At 39.9% G+C, this 10,383-nt stretch overlaps 1 pseudogene; it reads left to right on the top strand.

The window, feature by feature from the left end:
* LOC102872885 overlaps positions 1–5,880 on the top strand; it is an 87,883-nt pseudogene extending 82,003 nt beyond the window's left edge.
* Positions 5,881–10,383: the final 4,503 nt, after the last annotated feature.

The raw sequence follows: 10,383 nt of genomic DNA, 5'->3' as shown, positions 1-10,383 counted from the left end.
AAAGAACACCACATGATCTTATCAATTGATGCAGAAAAGTCCTTTGACAAAATCCAACACCTTTCCCTCATTAAAACACTCAACAAAATAGGATTAGAGGGGAATTTCTTCATCATATTAAAATATATATGCAAACCTGAGAGACAACGTTGTTTTCATTGGAGAGAGACTAAAGAATTCCCTTTGAGAACAGAAACTAGGCAAGGATGCCCACTATCACCTCTCCTATTCAATATTGTATTGGGAGTCTTAGCGATAGCAATAAGGCAAGAAAAGGAAATAAGAGGTATCCAAATTGGCAAAGAGGAGGTAAAAATTATCTCTCTATGCAGATGATATTATAGTATACTTTAAAAAATCCTAAAGACTAAGCAAGAAAACTACTGGACATAGTTGACCAATTCAGAAAGATGCAGGATACAAGAGCAACACACAAAAATCAATTGGATTTCTCTACAGTGACTGGACCAGAAAAAAACAATATCCTCCACAATAGATAATTATAAGATTAAACACTTGGGAGTAAATCTAACCAGAAACACAAAGGATCTATTCAAAGAAAATTACAAAACATTACTACATGAAACAAAAAGAGACCTGACAAAAGGAAGCATGTACCTTGCTCATGGATAGGAAGACTCAATATTGTGAAAATGACAATATTACCAAAGACAATTTACAAGTTCAGTGCAGTCCCAATACAAATATCAATTCCATTCTTCAATGAGATGGTAAAAGCAATCTCCAGTTTTATTTGGAATGGAAAGCGGCCATGAATAAGCAAAGAATGCCTTAAAAAGAGAAACAAGGTAGGAGACATCTCACTCCCTGATTTCAAATCCTACTACACTGCCATGGTGGTCAAGACAGCGTGGTACTGGTACAATGACAGACACATCGATCCATGGAATAGAATTGAGAACTCAGAAATCAGCCATCTACCTATGGTCAATTAATTTTTGACAAGGAGATGTAAGTAGTTAAGTGGAGAAACAACAGCCTTATAAACAAACAGTGTTGGCAAAATTGGATAACTATCTGCAGAAAACTCAAGCAAGATTCACATCTCACTCCACACACAAAAATCAGCTCAAAATGGATCAAGAACCTAGGACTAAAACCAAGGACTATAAACTTCATTAAAGAAAAGCTTGGAAGAACTCTAGCAGTTTTTATCTACAATATAAAGTCTTCAAGCATCCTGAAAAATCTACAACAATCAAGAGAGGATAAAGCAGATTAATGGATCCTTCAAAGAATAAAATCTCTTTGCACAATCAAAAACTTCTCCAACAGGGTAAAAAGGGAAGCCACAGACTGGGGGGTGGGTGGGGAGGGAGGAATTGGTAATGACATATCTGATAAGGAACTTATATCTAAAATTTATTAAATGCTTGAGCACCACAACAAGATAAAGGTAAACAACCCAACTGGAAAATAGGCACAGGCTATGAACAGACACGTTACCAAAGAAGACATTCAGATGGTGTACAAACACATGAAGAAATGTTCAAAATCCCTAGCTCCAAGAGAGAGGCAAATCAAAACAACTATGAGATATCATCTCACCACAGTAAGAATAGCGAAATTCAACAGAACAGCAAACAACAAATGCTGGCAAGGTTGTGGAGAAACTGGAACCCTTATTCACTGTTGGTGGGAGTGTAAAATGATGCAACCACTATGGAAGGCTGTATGGCGCTTTCTCAAAAAGTTGAAAATAGAAATACAATTTGACCCAGCAATTCCACTACTGGGAATATACCCTAAAGAAACCAGAACTGCCACCCAAGCAGATATATACACACCCATGTTTACTGCCACTTTGTTCACAATAGCAAAGATTTGGAAACAACCCAAGTACCCATCAACAAACGAATGGATAGAGTAGCTGTGGCATATTCACACAATGGAATAATATGCGGCATTGAAAAACAAGGAACTCATGAATTATTATACAAAATGCGTGACCCTGGAGGACATTATGTTGAGTGAAATATCTCAGTCACAAAAGGACAAATTCTGCATAATGCCACTGTTGTAAAGTGGCACTGACATAGAAATTGGGAGGAACCTAAGAAAAGAGGGGATAAAAAATGTGCACTGCATTGAAAGAGATGAGGGAGAGAACTGTTTAGGAGGAATGTAAGATTAGGTATTACTGTCATGACAGGAGTCCAGAATGAAAGCTGCATAGTGGGGAGGAGTAGGGTAGGGGCTTGTATAACAATGAAAGAATTTTTTCTTACTTTTCAAAGAGAAAAGCAAAACGGGGTGGGGTGGGCAGGGAAGAATGTGTGCAACAGTGAGTGACTGGAAATCCAAAGTCTTTGCAAACTTTCATTAAAATTAATAATAATAAAAAAGAATGAAAATACATCATATATGGGGATGATTGAAACACAATGTCAATGAAGAATAGTGTGAAACATAATGTATATGAATTTTGTAAACAAAGCAATATAAATAAATTTAGGAAAGAATCATTTAGTCTATAGATATAGTAATAATAAATATTTTGCCACATTCAATGCTGTTTAATTGATGAAAGTGTTTTCACATTAAGTATTGAAACTCATTCAATGTCAACATGCAGACAGACTAGATCATTATTCCAATAAACACATTTTCATCAACTTCCAGAAAACAGCAAAACCACAATCTTCTTCTAGGACCTTGCCAGAGACATCAAAGACTCCATCTGGGGTATGTGTACCATCTCAAAGCTGGATGCTCAAATACAGCGGAAGAGGAGAGGGCAGCGACAAAGACGGGCCAGCAGCACTGAAGCACAGAGGAGAACGCGGGGTCTAGCGTGGAGGTTTAGCGTGGAAACAAGAGAGCTAGCCACGGTAGGATGATTCTGTGCTGTGCCTGGAGAGAAGGTGTATTCTGGTTCAGCCTCATGCTGCTTTACTGTGTATTGCTATGCTTCAGTCAGTAACAGCACACCTTACAGGTGATCCGTCACTCCATGGAGATGTTTGGTCGTGGATGGAATTCCTCTTCATGTCAATTTTCAGTGCTGTCTGGTGCTCCCTCTGTTTATGGTGAGCAAAGCTTTCAAGGCTGTTTGGTTCTAAGATGTAACTGATCTCACATTTGAGATAGCAGGGAGGACACCTCACTAAGTTCCCTAGTATGTCCTCTTCAACTTTTTGCTGCAAGCTCTTTTCCTTTTGCAGGGGTTGTCTGTGAGCCTCTTCTCCACCCATCTCATTGGTCAGCTGGTTAGCCTCCTGCATATGTTCCTTCTCTATTCACTTTACTGCTTTGAATATCACTGGTTTAATAAAGGATTTGAAATGCACCAGTGGATGTCAAACATAGAAAGGAATTTGCCTTATTATTTTGGATTTCCACATGAGCACAATTAAGTGCTCTGGCATTCCCATTCTTCTCAATGTCAGCCACAACTTGTTATGATCCACATAGTCAAATGCATTTGATAACCAGAAAGCACAAATAGACATTCTTCTGGCATTCCTTTCTTTCGGCCAGGATTCATCGGACATCAGCAATGATATCCCTGGTGCCACGACCTCTTCTAAATCCTGCCTAAACTTCTGGCTGTTCACTATGTACTGTTCTAAACATTTTTGAATGATCTTTAGCATTATTTTGCTTGTATGTGATATTTATAATATTGCTCAATAGTTTCCACATTTCAATGGGATCACCTTTCTTGGGAACAGGAACAAATATGGACCTCTTCTAATCTGTTGGCCAGACAACTATCTTCCAAATTTCCTGGCATATACTGGTGAGTGCATCCAAGGCCGCATCTGTTAATTCAAACAAGTCAATTGGTATACCCTTGATTTCTGGGGTCTTACTTTTTGCCAATGCCTTCAATACAACTTCTATTTCCTTCATTACCCTTGGCTCTTATTCATATGGTGCATCTTTAATTTTTTCAGTGTTAATAATTTTTTTCCGGTACAATAAGTCTGTGTATATCCTCCATTTTCTTTTGATGTTTTCTGAGTTGATCAATATATTGCACATAGCATCTTTCAATATTGCAACACCATTACTTGGACCAGAAGGCTGTGTTGTGAGAACAGAGCAGGGGAACAGTACATGGTTTTAAATTGAGAAGGGAATGTGTCAGGATTGTATTCTCTATCCATACCTAGTCAATATGTATGCTGAGAAAATTATCTGAGAAGCTTAACTCTATGAAGAGGAGTGTGGCATCAGGATTGGTGGGAGATTCATCAATAATCCGCGTTACACAGATGACACACCTTGCTTGCTGAAAGTGAGGAGGACTTGAAACATTTGTTGCAGAAGATCAAATAATGCAGCCTTCAGTATGGATTGCGTCTCAATGTAAAGAAAACAAAAATCTTACCACTGGAGCGATAGGCAATGTTGTGATGAATGGAGAGGAGACTGGAGCTGTCAACAGTTTTATCTTGCTTGGATCCACAATTAACACCCTAGGTACCGACAGTCAGGAAATATGGAGATACATTGCACTGGGGAAAACTGCAGTTAGGGACCTTTCCAAATTATTGAGGAGTAATGATGTCAGTTTGAGAACTAAGTCACATCTGATTCAAGACATAATCTTTCCAATTAATTGCTATGCATCTGACAGCTGGACAATATATAAGGATGACAGAAGAATTGATGCCTTTGAGCTGTGCTGTTGGAGAAGAGTACTAACACCTCATGGATGGCCAAGAGAATGAACAGATATGTCTTTGAGAGGGTGCAGCTGGAGTGATTTTTGGAGGCAAGAATGATGAGGTTTTGCCTCATATACTTTGGGCATGTTGGTGAAGGACACGATGCTGGGAAGGTTTGAGAATCTGCGAAGGAGAGGAAGACCCTCAACTAGGTGGATTGACACAGTGACTGCTGCAGTGGGCTCGAAGTGTGAGGATGGCACAGGATAGAACAGAGTTCAGATCTTTTGTTCATAGTGTCACTATGAGTTGTACTCGACTTGATGGCACCTAACAACAACAACAGCAACAACAACTTTTGATTTGGTTTGCCCTTGGTTTTCCTTCGAGCAATTTAGTCCTCAAACATTGTCAGCGGCTGCCTCTTTTCCACCTTCTTTCTTTTATTCATTATCAGCATCAATGAGGCAAAAAGATTCCTGGCAAAGCAGACCTTTTATCAATTGTATCTCTTCTCCTTGATGGTCTTCTTCTTTTTTTTTTTTTTAAATGTATTATTAATTTCAATGAAAATTTACAGAGACTGGATTTCCATTCATTCATTGTTGCACTTTTCTCCCCTCCCAACCCTTCCCCCAGTACACTACCCTCTTGGAAAAGTAAAAGACAAATTCTTTCATTGTTTTACAATCCCTTCCCCGAGGTCCACTCCAATATACAGTCTTCGCTCTGGACTCCTGTCAGGACAAAAATCCCTAATCATTTTCCCTCTTAAACAGTTTTCTCCCTCATCTGTTTCAATGTAATATACATTATTGAATCCATCCTTCTCAGTCTCCTCCCAACCCCGAGGTCAGTTCTGCTTTACAACAGTGGCACCACGCAGTATTTGTCCTTTTGTAACTGAGATACTTCACTCAGCATAATGTCCTCCAGGGTCACCCATTTTGAATAATATTGCATGAGTTGCTTGTTTTTCAATGCAGCATAGTATTCCACTGTGTGAATATACCACAGCTTCTCTATCCATTCGTTTGTTGATGGCTCTTAGGTTGTTTCCAACTCCTTGCTATTGTGAACAAAGCCGCGATAAACATGGGTGTGCTTGATGGTCTTCTTAAGCAGCAGATTCTTCTGCTAGGCAGCCTACCTTCAGTCGGCTCTGAGCAGATCCACCTCTACAGAGACGTTCCCTTCACCGCATCCATCTCTTGCCTAACTAAAGGCTGCCAGTGACCACTGACTTCACCTGCTGTCCACGAAGTATGCATGGGACTCTTCTCTCTGCCAGGGGAGGCAGGACCCACTCTGCCAAGGCTCCTTTGCATAAATCCTTTTCTCTGAGGAATTGAAGTTTGTCTCTGGTAAACTTTGGCAGAATCTCCCTGACACTAGATTTTTAGTACTCCAGACTTAAATACAGGTGGCAATTCTGTGGTCTATAAGGACCTCAGACTTTCTGTGGCTAGTATATAGCATTTGCTGGAGCCCAGGCCTGGGCTGATACGAATATTTTTTTCTCCCTGTACCATTTACCATCCCACCTTCCTTCAGGCATTCCACCCTTGGATGAATGTGTTTTGTAAAGCTAGCTGTTGTAATTTGTGCATTTGTTATGTTCCTTTGGTTCTGTGAAGTACCTACATTAGATGTGGTTGGTAAAGGAGGATCTCAATCGCTTCTACTGAAGGCCCTTTTAACGATCACTGTCTTGTCTTCTGTAACTCAGGTGAGATTTTTGTTCTTGTTCCACTGGGGAAAAAAAATGAATCTGAAGAGATGGGATGCAACAGGAGGGAAAACTTCATGTTCACATCTGTTGTGCTTTGAGGGCCTATTTCTTTCTCTCCCTTGAAGAAAAAAGGCTTTCTTCACTGGTACACAAGGTTTCCCAAGTACGGGGAGTTAACAAGTCCGGACAAGTACTGCTGTGACAGATTGCTCAGAGAAGCTGAGCTGAGGTCCTGGAAGCCTCAGCTCACTGTCGGCTGTTGCTGGGCCTGTCTTTCAAAGGAAAATTGGGTGCTGCAAATAGGAACAGATGGGGTAAATTTATTAAACCCATTGAACCTGTGATCTGTTGGCTTTTCCCCTATAATTTTAAGAGACTAGTTACAGGAGTAGTGAAAGGGGTTAAAAGAGGTTTTAAAATAGCATAATTAAACATCAACTGGTTTCCCATTTTTTTTAAATGATAGACTTCAGTATAGATTATATTTCAATATCAAGAATGCAAAATTATATGTGATTGGATCAATATAGGTAACATAATGATAAAGGGGGAGGAAGAGAGAAATTATCAATGTTTTCATTTCACTTGGACTCACAATCAACACATATGGTATCAATAGTCAAGAAATAACTTGTTGGGTTTTTTTAATTATTATTATTAATTTTAATGAAAATTTACAGAGACTCTGGGTTTCCAGTAATTCATTGTTGCACTTTTCTCCCTGTCCCCCCTCCCCCCGCTCCAGTTCACTCTTCTCTTTGAAAAGTAAAAGAAAACCTCTTTCACTGTTATACAATCTCTGCCCCCAGGTCCACTCCACTAAGCAGCCTTCGTTCTGGACTCCTGTCATGACAATAATACCTAATCACATATCCCTTTTAAACAGTTCCCTCCCTCATCTGTTTCAATGCAGTGTACATTATTTATCCCATCTTTCTCAGTCTCGCCCCAACCCCGATGTCAGTCCTGTTTTACAACAGTGGCACTATGCAGTATTTGTCCCTTTGTGACTGAGATACTTAACTCAGCATAATGTCCTCCAGGGACACCCATTTTGTATCCTATTGCATGAGTCCCTTGTTTTTCAAAGCAGCGTAGTATTTCATTGTGTGAGTATACCACAGCTTCTCTATCCACTTGTTTGTGGATGGGCACTTAGGTTGTTTCCAACTCCTTGCTATTGTGAACAAAGCTGCAATAAACATGGGTGTGTATATATCTGCTTGGGTGGCAGTTAGGGTCTCTTTGGGATATATTCCCAGTAGTGGAATTGCTGGGTCAAATAGTATCTCTATTTGCAACTTTTTTTTTAATTTTAAAAAAAAACTTTATTATTTTTGTGTGAGTGTACCGTCAAATCAGATCTGACTGGTACAGGAGGAGATTGTCCCTCCTTCTCCGGCAGAGCATCTGATGGATTCGAACTGTGCGCCTCTGGGATTGTAGTTGCAGCTCCTTACCACTAGGCCACCAGAGCTCCCCCTAGGCCACCAGAGCTCCCCTATTTGCAACTTTTTGAGAAAGCACCATACTGCCTTCCACAGTGATTGCACCATTTTACACTCCCACCAACAGTGAATAAGGGTTCCAGTTTCCCACAACCTCACCAGCATTTGTTGTTTGCTGTTCTGTTAAATTTTGCTATTTTGACTGGGGTGAGATGATATCTCATAGTTGTTTTGTCAAATAAGTTTTTGCATTGGACAAATCTGTAAAGGACATCTTTTTTTTTAAACATAATTTTTTAAATTGTTAAAAACATGTATGTAGATCCAAGAGGTTAAGGGTTGGGAGCAGAAGGCTGAGGTTGGGTAGGAATGAAATCACATGGTGGCACAATCTGGTGAGTGAAGGGAGTGGGTAAGGAAATGAGAAAGAGGGCAATAGTTGACATAATCTGGTGGTGATTAATTTTTTTTTCACAAAGAGATTTTATTTTTAATTTGTGTGTTTCCCACTTGGGAATAGAGGCGCACACTCTCTGGTTGCTTCTTGCTGAACAGAGGCATTGAGATGAAGGGGAAAGGGAGCCCACATTAACACTTTATTGGTGGTCTTGAGCTGAAGCTGCAATCCTCTTGTTCAGTTACAAGATATTTTCATGACTTTTTTACACTCTTTAGTTTGTAAAATTATAGTAAAAATGAAATAAAAATAGAGATAATATTAGTAACTACTACATAAGGTCATCATAATAATGAAGAGATATTAATGATGTCAGGTGTGCCTAATCCAGGCCATGGTCTTCTCAATTACTTGCTATGCTTCAGAGAGCTGGACAATAACTAAGGATGATAGAAGAGTTATGGTACTGGAGAAGAGTTGAGAACATTCCATGGACTGCCAAGAAAACAAATAGGTCTGTCTTGGTACTGGAGAAGAGTTGAGAACATTCCATGGACTGCCAAGAAAACAAATAGGTCTGTCTTGGAGAGGGTGAAAACAAATCACTTCTTGGAGGCTAGTATTTTGAAGCTCTGCCTCACTTACTTTGGGCACGAGGCCAGGAGAGACCGGTCCTTGGAGAAGGACAGCATGCTTGGAAGCGTGAAGGGACAGTGCAGGAGAGGAAGACTCCAGATGAGATGGATTGATACAGTGACTGTAGCAATGGGGGTTGGTGTGTCAGAACTAGTGAGACTGGCTCAGGACAGGGAAGGGTTCACAGCTGTTTTACATAGGGTCACTTTGCACTGCAGGTGACTCAACCAATAACATTCTATGACAGGTTTGGAAGCAGTAGTGGCATCCACTTCCTAAACAACATGCATCCGGAAACGTTGTGAACTTTGATAAATGTTGATAGTTGTAGAGCGACTTCAGGCCATTTGTTCATAGGGTCACTATGAGTCATGCTCAATTGGGAGGCAATTAACAACAACAACAACAACAACTCTGTGGAAAGGTATTAATTGAATCTCCACATATACTAGGTATTCAGTAAGTGTTAGGGTTAAAAGAGGAGCTACATTTTTCCCGGTTGTGAGCTGTGACACTGGTAGTTAGGTACCAGCCTATGAATTGAGGAATGAAGACCGAAGGGCAAATTTAGGGAAGGTGATAAGCCCAGTATGCATCTGTGTGATTTTAGAACTCCTCAATCTTCTAACCTCCCTGCTTCAGTTTCTTCAACTTCAGAATGAGGATGATAATAAAAGAGTAACTTCTTTATGGGGACTAAACAATAGGTTTGTGGGGACTTTTAAAAAGTAAGGGCTAAATAAGTTAACACGTGATCTTGGAACAATTTTTAGCTATTTTAATCAGTTCTGATGAGATCTAATGACTTAGTAGTAAGTAATCAGTAGTAAGTAATCAGTTCTGATGAGTTCTGATGGCTTAGTAGTAAGTAATCGTCCTGCCAACCCAAAGCAACATGTTTCAAATATACCAGCTGCTCCATGGGAGAAAGATGGGTAATCTCTTCTCGTGTGATTTACTGCCTCAGAAAACCCATTAAATGGTCAGCTATCATTGGTTCCTCGATGATACGTAACAAAAAGTGTGGAATTATTTAATTTTACAGGTTTTTTCTCTCCTTCCTTAATATCTGTTTGGCATAAAGCATGACATTTCTTATTTTTTAAATTGTGTGTGTGTGTGTGTGTGTGTGTGTGTACTGTCAAATCAGATCTAACTGGTACAGGAGGAGATTGTCCCTCCTTCTCCAGCAGGGCATCTGGTGGATTCGAACTGCACACCTCTCGGATTGCAGTGCAGCTTCTTGCCACTAGGCCACCAGAGCTCAACATTTCTTTTTAAATAGATGAGAAATGAGAATAGAATTTCTATGACTAGAGTATAGGAGTGAAAAGAGTTGGGGCAAACTTAGTGTGAGAGGGTTTTTAGAAGCACTAAGTCTCTGGTCACTGTCAGAGACCTCTCCAAAATACTGAGAAACACAGATGTCAGTTTGAAGACTAAGGTGTGCCTTATTCAGGCCATGGTCTTTTCAATGACTTGCTATGCATCTGAGAGCAAGACAATGAATAAGAATGTCAGACAAAGAATTGA

Source organism: Elephantulus edwardii, unplaced genomic scaffold (genome assembly GCF_000299155.1).
Source record: "Elephantulus edwardii isolate Elephantulus edwardi_28Jun2011 unplaced genomic scaffold, EleEdw1.0 scaffold00169, whole genome shotgun sequence".
NCBI lineage: Eukaryota > Metazoa > Chordata > Mammalia > Macroscelidea > Macroscelididae > Elephantulus > Elephantulus edwardii.
The sequence above is the reverse complement of the archived record's forward strand: the minus strand, read 5'-3'. Positions and strand labels throughout refer to the sequence as shown.